This window comes from Buceros rhinoceros, unplaced genomic scaffold (assembly GCF_000710305.1).
Source record: "Buceros rhinoceros silvestris isolate BGI_N320 unplaced genomic scaffold, ASM71030v1 scaffold9638, whole genome shotgun sequence".
Taxonomy (NCBI): Eukaryota; Metazoa; Chordata; class Aves; order Bucerotiformes; family Bucerotidae; genus Buceros; species Buceros rhinoceros.
In genome coordinates this window covers 16,451-27,844 of record NW_010427405.1, presented here as the reverse complement: position 1 = coordinate 27,844, position 11,394 = coordinate 16,451, and positions in this window count along the sequence as shown.

Genomic DNA, 11,394 nt, shown 5'->3' with positions numbered 1-11,394 from the left:
AAAAAAAAAAAAAAAAAAAAAAACCAAAGCCACCCTAAAAAGTTTGACAGAGGAATAATGAGTTCCAACTCTGAAGAACATGCCCAGTCACATCTCTGTTTTTCATGTAAAAATTGAAACTGGACAACACTAGACCTGGGGAAACATCAGGCAACAAAATTAAATATATATATCCATAAGAGATTCACAATGAGAAATGGAGCAGTCAAATTTTCAAAATTGATGCGGATTATTGAAGATTTTCTCAACACGCTTGTGGTTAAAACACTGTGTGAAAGCTAATTTTAAACTGCGAACTTTTATTCCTTTTGCCTCACGCAGAAAAAAAGCTTTTAACAAATCGAATTTGTCCATTAACAACTACATGCCCGATGCGTGATGTGTGCATATTTCTTAATGTTAGGAAGTCTGATCACAGAACACCTGCAAAAATGAGAATCGCGGTCTCAGCCCACACAGAAAACCAGTGCGTGTCCTGAAAAGACTGTTTCAGAAAATAATAGTCATGTGGAAATCGTACAAGCAGCACTTGAAGGTTTTAATTTCCCCCCGGTTTGAATTTCGTATTTCAGCTCCACTTTCAAAGATTTCTTGAGTGTTTTTGTCCTTTACCTCTGGGCTGGTGAGAAATTGTAGATGCTTCTCCGTACCCACAGAGGACAGAGTACTGACAACCCGCTTGTGAGCTATGGCAGTCCTCATCTTGTGGGTGGAATTTAGGGTCTTGTTTTGCAAAGACAGCTTTGAGTTTTGGCGCTCCACGCATGGACAAAGCCCTTACTCCATGCTGCCTCACGTGTGTCCCGCAGGTCCTTTGCCTACAGCTTCTCCCTCCTCATTGCACCCCTCTCTCCTCTCTCAGTCCCCAAAAGGGAAGGCAGCCACCTGCGAGACAGCAACACATCCTGGTCTCTGAAAAGAGGATCAGGGAGACACAGGGAAGCACAGTGAAAAAAACAGAAAAGAGACAGAAGAGTATTAAAGGGAGAACAGAGCGAGCAAGAGGGAGCTTCCCATCCCCTGTGCGCTGGGGAGGGGAGCAAGCCCACTGACCCACACCGTGGGGAGCCATGGTTACCTCCTTGGTAAGCTTCTTCACAAAGGATCAGAGCAGAAGGGGAGGGCAGAGAACAGGTTTGAAAATCTCAAAATGATGCCAGAAAGTCTCAAAAAGACTTGGAGAAACATCTGCTGGATACACAAACACTCAAGTAGGAGAAGGCATCTGTCGTGCCTGGATAAGCCTGGTCTCCCACTCCTCGCCATCCTCTTACTCCTCAGGGGAGGACTGCGGCTCACGTGTTTTCACAACATATGCCACAACACATGTCTGTTACCAATGCTTGTAGGGGTCGTTAGGATTTCACAGTGCAAGCAGCATAGGGAGGATTTTCCCAGTCTTCGTGGTAAAAGACTAGGAACAGCTGAAAAGCACACATATGAGGTGTTAGTGGTTGGGATCCTTCAATCTGAAGATTTCATACTTTTTTTTTCACTTGTAGCAGTTGTCTTTAGAGAGCATCCCGTAGTAGTAAATTCTGTAACATAGGGAATCTCTATGTTCCCTTCAGAAACTGCTGCTTCGTCCTTGGCTGGTGTGGCAAAAAGAGACTAGACTGCAAGGTTCAAGCAAACTATTCATCTGAACTTCCCTTAGAGGTGTAATATGCCACTCTTGCAGGTTTTCATGAATACAACAGAATGCACTATTACAACTTAAAAGCAAAAATACACTACAAGAACCCAAGAGCACAGAAAATATGATAGGTATGTTAATCACCCCTGGTTACAAACTTAGATCAGGCTAAATATTCACTTACCCCTCCAGGGAAGGGCTCTCAGTCCCAGGGAGGTGACCCAGGCTGGTGTTCTGACCAAGGGACAAGGGTCTCCATACAGGCAAGATGTAGGGTTGGAGAAGCAACTGCCAACATCTTATGGTTTTTACCCCCTGATGTATGTGACTGTGAGCAGGACTATGCCTGAGTGGATTCTGCTGTCTGGAATGTTTATCTTTGGTGGTGTGATGGCCCTTTTTCTTCCATGGGCATGGTTTAGTCTGCACTGTTCTTTTGCTAATTTTTTGATGTCTAGTACACACAGTTACTGAAAAGTGGTTGAATGGGACTCAGGGCATTTTATTTGTTATGGATTTCCAGGCTTCACTGGGTTTCTGTTCTTAGTATGATGCAGTCTTCAAGCAGTTCCAGCCCAAACCATTTGTGCCAGCTCCCCCTCCATCATCTCTGCATACATAAAGGTCTGTCAAAGCACTAGACGAAGCTGAGTTGAATAAACAACTCTCTGTATTTTGTCTTTGTTCTCAGAAACCTGTTTAGTTGGGTGGTCCCATATATTCCGTCCCGTGACCTGAGTCAGAATTCAGCCACTGATTGGTCATCATTGGCCAATATGTTTGTGTAAGTTTTACCTACGTGTTTAAGCAGAGGCAGTAGTCTCTTGGCGATTCTCTGTTATTGATAGATTAGAGGAAGAAAAGGGTCGCATGGACCTTTCACACCTGGGAACATTCCTCATTCAATCCTACGTGCCCCATGCCATCCTTGCTGTTTTGTTTGCTGTTCTTTAAAATTATTTTCTTTCTTGATATACTTCTGGGAAAAATCATAGAATTCCAATGCAGATCCTTTCAGGTCTTGTCAACCTGTTGTAGCATGGCTGCAAGGCGTATAGTTGCTCCAGTGTGGTCCTCCATGGTCTGCAGGGGGTACAACCAGTTCCACCATGGTCTTCTCCACAAACTGTGGGGGAATCTCCGTACTGTGCCTGGATTACAACGTGCCAGGATTTAACAGTGCCTGGAGCACCTCATCCCCTCCTTCTCTACCAGTCTTGGTGTCTGCAGGGCTCTCTCATGTTTCTCTCACTCCTCTCTCTCACAACAGGCGCACCATGATTTTTACCCTTTCTTAAATATGTTACCACAGAGGCACCACCAGCACCGCTGATGGGCTCACCTCTGCCCCGTGGCAGGTCTGGGGTCTGTGAGGTCTAGTGAAAATGAGCTGTGTCTGACATGGGGGAGGCCTTTCCTCTTCTCACAGAGGTCAATCCTGTAGCTCCGCACTACGAAATCCTTGCCATGTAAACCAAATACACCACTTCGTCATAACAGACTCAGTCCTCTGTGCTTGTGCGCAGGAGTGCTCCAGCAACGACAGGTCCGTAACGTCTGCCACTGATGTCAGAGGAGCTCTAATGGAGTCACCTACACTGGTTTGCAGCGGAGATCTGGCACAGAGTCATCACCCCTCTAGCAGAGCCACCAAGACACTGCAAACCCAATATATTATTTCACTTTTGAACATTATCAAGCTATTTTAACCAACCAACCAAACAAACAAAAAACCCCAAACAAAGCTATTGTTTCCCACCCTCTCCCTTTACAAACATCTGTGAAAAGTCTGTCCTTGCTCCCCCTTTTCAGCTCCACAGCTACTACCAGCAGCAGCACTAGACGCACACGTTTTCAGTCCTGGTCTGACTGGACCTCTTTGTGGTAAAGAGGCTGTCCTATCACTGGTTAAACTAAAAAATTCCCCCCAGACAACCAAAATTATGCTAGAGCAGCACATGGGTCTCTTCAGAAGATACATGCATGTAAAACTCAAGTATCAACCCACCAAGAGGCAGTTGTTTGTGGGGGAAACAAAGCCCCATGACCCCATCTGTGACAACAAATGAGAACTCTGGCTCTTATCCACGGCTCCAGTGTTGGAGCCATCCAACACAAACCTAGCCATGGACCATTAAACGTGGTGCGCAGCAGTGAAAGGAAGAGATGATCTAATTGCAGTGTATTGTTTCATCAGCAGCTGAGGACTACCCTATACAAACAGAACATAAGCGTAACACATTCATACCCTTGCTTAGGAAAAGAGGCCTGGTTATGTTTGTATTGTGCTCTATATTGTGTCATTAATGGCTGGTTAATTTGTACTACCTTTAATTTATTTATGATAATGCTGCTATGATTACTGTCCTATGCACCTGTCTCTGTTGTTGCCTTGATGTCTTCACATGTTTTTTCTGTTTATTCCATAAAAATTGCATCAAAAGCTCTGATGCTTGGTCTATTTGTACAATGCAGACTAAAATGGAGATTAGTGCCTGTTCTTGGTCCCTGTGAATGCAATGCACTCACAATTATACCTACTGTGTTATCAAGTATGTTCTGCTAGAAACAGTACCATTGAACAAGACAGACGTCATCAACATAGTCTTATTTTGTCAAAATCAGGAAAAAGGCATCTAGCAGTAGTTCGTTCTGCAGCATATATGTCAAAAAGCTCTTCCAAGAATCTTAGATGCGATAATTTTAGAGAAAATTAGTAATCGTTCACAAAGCCACCAGAATAGTTCCCGGGTCATTTGTAGCAAGACCTCATGATTCAGCCTTGTACCTCTGAAATATCTATATTGGGGAAAATAATCTGAAAACGGAGGATTGTTTTGTCTTTTGAAAACTGGTTTCCTTAATGTCTCCTCTCAAGATAAACCAGGGGATGAAATAACATTTCCCTCTGCTTTGGCCGGCACCATCAGGTCTGGTTCAACTGGAACTTTCTATTGTAGATCCAAGCTTGTCAGGTAAGAGTTTTTTCTTGACTATTAGTGCTGCAAAGTCAAAAGGTTCTCAGGAATCAGGCTACTTCTGTGATGGTTGATGATTAATTACCTGACTGGATTTGTGCAGAAGTAACTGCAACAGCTGTATCTGAGAAAGCGTAAAGCATGCAGGGAATCCAGTTCCCTATCTGCCACTGCCTCATATAGTTTTAGCAGAAGCCAAATACATTGAAAAATATTTTTTTGCCATATGACTAAGCACATTAAGTTAACATACATACAGTGCAGAAGCCACTTTTGTCTGATATCTGTATTGTAGGATTTGGGCAGATGTTTACACAAACCAATGACCTTGTCTCAAAGAAGGAATAAATCTCGATGCAGCTGAAAGCACATTTCTATCACTATTTTAGGGACTGACTAAAGAGTAAGAAGGGGGTGAGCATGACTTCTAATGCAGGAACAGGTTCTGTACGGTTTTAGTGTTCCACTGCCTCTTCAAAGAACTGCAGAAGACAATGTCTCTATAGATATAAATAACAATGATTAGATAAAGAATTCTATTTTTCTAGCTATTGCAATATCCTCAAACATGGAGAATAAAGTTCTTCCAGTTGGCACTAACACTTTTAAGGAACTTCAGGCAGCAAGCTTCATGGAATCCAAAGTTATCGTTATTTACACTTCACTGAAAAGAAAAGGAATATAGAGAAAACATATTAGTCAATTAGACCAACACTTTACTCTTTTCCTTTTGGCCAGCAATTCCTCACTGGCAACAGCCATGCTGAAGTCTGCAGGACAGAAATGTACCTTTTGGAGCTAGCTGAAAATATCTTTGGGGAATACACTCCCTTTCACGTCCAAGTGAAAGTGCTTTTATGAGCAGCGTTCCAGAAGAGAGAGCCTTTTCAAAGCTGGGCATTGCTGGTAGGAGCAACACCACCCCCCACCCCCCTGCTGCCCACGAGGGCTTTAGTTAACTCCAGTGGTAAGCATACACAACAGTCTTTATAGAATGGTATTAGGAAACACGAAGAAAAGCTGATGTAAGTAAGAAAGCCAAATCTATCTGTCTCAACAGCACGCTGCCTCTGGCTTTGAGCCCTTTGGTTATTTTTAGTGTGTTCTACGGATGGTTCCAGATCGGGTTTCGGAAGCATGGGTGTTCACACCCCCTTGCCTTTGTGTATGCCTTTCCCAAATGTTCCCATTAATGCAATCACAGATCTGGGAGTTGAAGAATACCCCAGAGTAGGGAGCAAGTGCTCTGCTGTCTCATTTCATGAAACATCTCTCAATTGGAGTGAAAGTATTTCACTTATTTATTTAGCTTTTGAGAAGACTACATCCACTGAGAATTTTTTAGAGCCTTTTAAATTCTGTACAACCTCTTGCAACTCATTGTGATCGGGTTACTATTCTGCGAAGTGGATTACTTTGCCATATATAGCAGTAAAGATTTAAGCCCTTGAGTAGTGGTTCTAACATCTCTGGAAGGCAAGGGCAGCTCTTCTTTTTTTCCCTCTTCCCTGTTAATAAAGAGTTTGCCACACACTGCAACAATTGATACTCCAGAAACAAGCCATTTACTTGAGTCACGTCTCATAAGGATGTTTTGTCATTGCTTTCTCCACGATACATCATTTTCCTCTCCTTTCCAAGGGCTTGCTACTCATGGTGTATGTAATCTTTAATACGTTATTTCTTAACCCTCTCTACTGCAATGAGATGATTCCTCTTGCTCCCCCTTACCTCTCTACAAGGCAACTAAGGAAAATTACATGAGTGTGTGAAAGCCTTGTTCTGTTCAGCAAGCCCTGAGGCAGGGAACACGTTGAGAGCCAGACCAGTGCTGGAGGTTACAGTAACATGGACTTTGGAACTGTTATTGGTGTTGCTATTCTGGGCCATGCACGAGTTTTAGATATCTTTAGCCCCACATTACCTGCAGCTAAGCAGAACGGGAATATTACGTGCACGTGCACAACTACTCTCCCCACACCACCATCTGTTGCAAGTTTTTGCAGTATCTAAGTCTTTTTTTATGCTGTAATGCTTTCTACTGCTTTCACTAGAGTGCTACAGACAGGCATTAACACCCTTCACTGCAGTCCATGAAGGTAATAATTAACCCAGGGGTTTTCAGCGATAGCTGAGTGTCATTCTGAGAAGTGGAGTGATTCAAAGTGCCCGCAGAGGCCCCTTAGGAGCAAACCACTCTGGCCAAAGCACACTGTATTATTATATTACCTGAAAATGCGGTTTACCTATTAAAAATATTCACTCTGAAATTTTGAGCAAGAAACCCCTCAAGCAGACCTTATATATGTGCTAGGTACTAGTATCCCTACCTGTTTTCTTGGGAAGAGCTTTTGCTGATTGTTCTCTGCCACCTAGTGACTGGAGCACGGAAATGTCCCAGCGCACCTGTGTGACATCAAAACGAAGGTGACCAGAGTAACAGCAGCACAGAAAGCAGGAGGTGAACAGTGCTGCTGTAAAGCCATGGAGCGGTCAGAAGAGGAAAGGATGAAAGGAGGGTAGCAAGACCCTTGGGAATACAACAGTTACCTGGTAAATCAAGCCTGACCTGAAATCTCCGTCTGAGCTCTGGCGTGATTTTATTATGGCAGTCAAGGTAGCACAGGGAGAGAACTGATAGCTCTGAGGGAGTTCTGCAAGTTTTCCTCGGGGGTTTCAGGCCAAGCCAGACACCACAATCACTTATGGAAGGTAGATGTATAGAACACAGGGTACCTCGGTTCATTTCAGCTGAGCTACTTGCAAGAATAGTGTGTGACTGCAAGGAAAAATTCCTTTTCTGAGATGCCTGGGCACAATTATTCAAAAAGCTGTGCAGGCTGGATTCTTTTACATAGTATTTATGAACTGAAATTAGACAAAAGCTTTTTTTCAGTGCCTTCTTTCAGGCATACCTATACTAGAAATTATTCAGGATAAAGAGAGACGAGACTTTGGAGTCTTTCCCTGTGCAATATGGGAACTATATATATAGAAAATAGGGAACTAGAGTCAAATGAGTGTTTCATAGGACAGTTCATCCAGCAACCAAGGATATTTGGAATATTTGGCATCATAGAGATTATAAGGCAGCTATAGAAGGTAGCTGAAACGGTGCAATGTAACAGCAGTCATTTGGATTGAACAACAATGTTTTTTGTGTTGCTGCTGTTACTTGAGCTCAATATTTCAGCTCAGATGCAACATCAACACAGCAGGATTTCTTTAGAAATGTCTTTAGGGTGAAATAACATTGGTATGTACCTATCCACAGTCTTCTTCCCTTATTTGAGCCAGAGCTGTTTAGGAAAAGTGCCTGCCTGGTAGAGTTACCCCTATTTTGATCCATGTGTAAGAGCTTCTGACAGAAACTAAGCAACTAGTAACTGTAACTGCTAACAACATCCCCAGGTTACTGCTTCATTATACAGATCGGGAGCAGAGACGTCTCAGAGCTGATAAACTTTCCCAAGTACATGTGGGGCCTGTGGAAAACTCACGATGATGTGATTCCAGGTTTATTATGCTATGCATGGGGCCATTCTCCCTAACGTGGTGATTCCAAAAGTTGCAATGCAGTTGGTGCTGACGTAGGAACGCTCCCCTAGCATGTGGAAAACAAGTAAGCAAAGAGACCCAAGTATAGTATTTCTTATATATGTTTAATTCCTGTAACTTGTAAGATTTTGCATGTAAAAACTCAAGATTTTCTAATTTATTTTAGACAAACGTGGTCCTGAGCTTTGCCACCAGGGAACATGCAGCAATCTCGTGTAGCCTGCTTCCGTCTCCCTGGCGTTTCTAGTCACCTGACACCAAAGGCACCAATCAATATAGAGGAAAGAAAATACCCATTTTAACTACGGCAACCATGCCAACCCATTCATTCTGGTCAACGTCCAGAGGCAGCACACTGGTTGCTATAGCGAATCTCTGTGCTGCAGAATGCTACAGCCACAAGAAAATGCTTTGATGGGTTTTTTTCCTCTGTAAAACCATCATGAAGTAGTTCTGATATAAAGAGAAAACCACTTTCACCAGTCTCTTTTTCTGAATATTTCAGATTCAGAGCACCACAAGGGAAAACAGAACAGATGTACCGCTGCACTTATTGTCACACAATACACAACAAGTTGTATTAACTTTACTAGTCCCATTTGCTCCTATGCACTGGTAGACTTTAAAACCAGCTTGAAATCAGAATCAAACCCCAGGAAACAGACTCTTGTCTGATTTACACTAATGTAAGACCATGGTAACTCAGGCTTCAGTGGGGATTCCCGAAGTTTACTGGAGGGGAATTTGATTCAGCCTCTCATACATGGAACTTTTGTAACCTGCCTCTTGTTTCTGTGTTTGGTATCAGCCTGGGACAGCAGCAGGGCCACTTATTCAGTGGGCTGGCTTGCAGAGCTGGGATGGTGTCACACGGGTGAACTGTGCCCACAAACTCCAAACCCGGGACCTCACACTATATGTCACCAGGGCATGTTTATGTGCCGCCAGCTGCCAAGCAGGGCTCTGTGGTCCCCATGTCACCTACCTCACGAGAGCAGAGAGCTTCCCTTGCCCTGCAACAATGCCCTAGACACAGGTTTGTCTTCCACCACTGCTGGTGGAGCTGAGGTTCAGAGCCACCTTCCCAGCTATATGCCACCACTGAGCAACATGCCTTAAAGCAGTTTTAAAGCTACCTGTATCTACTTGAAATTTGGAGACCTGATTCACAAGCTCACAAAATTTGGGAACCACAAATTTATAGCACTGCATAGTGGGAAGCGCTTTGACCACTGTGTGGTCAAAAACTGTTTCAATCTGCAGAAGAATTGGTAGTCATATCCTTTATTCTTTATTTTTAACATCAATATCAAGAGTGCTTCTCTTACATTAAGGATGGTTTTCTTCACTTGTGTGTATTCTGAGCATGATGAAGGGTACACAGTATGTTTCTCGGAACTGTTGTACACTGAACAGTGTAAAACATTTCCTGGAACTATTACCAGTGATTTTTAGTGACTAACACCAGTACAAAGCTCCACAAGGCTATTAGATACGTACCAGCATCCAGTGGGTAGTTTCTGAGGGTGACAGATTGAGTCACACCACCTGTGCATCATTAACTCGTCATCTGAATTAGTTGCGACCTATTATGCACTGCCATGTCAGTGATCACAAAGCAGGTTAAGCTCTCCCATTTTTTTGCAAGACCTTTTGAACAAGGATACCTTCACGTAGGTCTCATCTGTTATTTAATCTATTGCTTCCAAAATGTTAATGTAGCTCTTCAAATCTACACAAGTGTAGAGTGTGTATTGGGTTTGCATGGCAAGGTTTTGCTAGCGAGGGGGCTACAGGGGTGGCTTGTGTGAGAAGCTGCTAGAAGCTTCTGTTGTGTCTGACCAGAGCCAGTTCCAGATGGCTCCGAGACAGACCTGATGCTGGCTGAGCACCTCAACCAAAGTGGCCGGCACACCTGGATTTGTGTCTGACCAGAGCCAGTTCCAGATGGCTCCGAGACAGACCTGATGCTGGCTGAGCCCATCAGCAACAGTGGCAGCAACTCTGTGATAAGGTATTTAAGAAGTGGGGGGAAAAACTGCAGCTGGAGATAGAGGAATGAGAATATGTGGGAGAAACAACTCTGCAGACACCCAGGTCAGTGAAGAAGGACGGGGAGAAGGTGCTCCAGGCACCAGAGCAGATGTTCTCCTGCAGCTCATGCTGAAGACTGTGGTGAAGACCAAGGTGAAGACTGTGTTGAGTCAGGCTGTCCTCCTGCAGCCCATGGATGCTAATGGTGGAGCAGACATCCAGAGGACCCCACAGTAGAGCAGATAGATGCCCGAAGGAGGTTGTGACACTGAGGGAAGCCCACGCTGGAGCAGGCTCCTGACAGGATCTGTAGACCCATGGAAAAGCCCGTGTTGGAGAAGGTTTGCTGGCAGAACTTGTGGCCCAGTGAGGGACCCACATTGCTGCAATCTGTTCCTGAAGGACTGCACCCCATGGAGGGGCCCCACAATGGAGCGGTTACTGAAGAACTGTAGCCTGTGGGAAAGACTGATGTTGGAAAAGTTTATAGAGGACTGTCTCTTGTGGGAGGGACTGCAAACTGGAGCCAGGGAAGAGTGTGAGTAGTTCCCTCTCTGAGGAGGAAGGAGCAGCACCAAAAATGTGTGATAAACTGATGGCGACTCCCATTCCCTGTCCCCCACACTGCTGAGGGGTGGGCGTAGAGAAAATCGTGAGTGAAGTTGAGCCCAGGAAGAATGGAGGGTTGGGGCAAATGTGTTCTAAGATTTGGATTTTATTTCTCATTATCCTACTTGGATTTGATCGGTAAAGAATTTAGTTAATTTTCCCCAAGTCAAGTCTGTTTTGTCCATGATGTTAATTTGTGAGTGATCTCGCCCTGTCCTTGTCTTGACCCACAAGCCTTTCATTATATTTTCTCTCTCCTGTCTAGCTGAAGAGGGCAGTGATAAAGCAGCTTTGGTAGGTAGCTGGCATCCATCCAGGGTCGACCCGTCACTTGGGTTGACCATCACAGGCATTGATTAAATCAAATGTTTCTTCTCAGGTCTGTGTTGCAGGTTCATTACTGCTGGCAGTCGAGTTGTTGGAAATGTGTTCCTGGGTGCTGGTAGTTTAGGGTCCAAGCTGCCAAGTTAACCCTGAGCAGGAGAAATCCATGGTTCCAGTTTTTGTTGAGAAAGACACAAAGACCTTTACTGTGAAATCCTAGCACCATCACAGAGGGAAAATTGTCATCTGAAAACA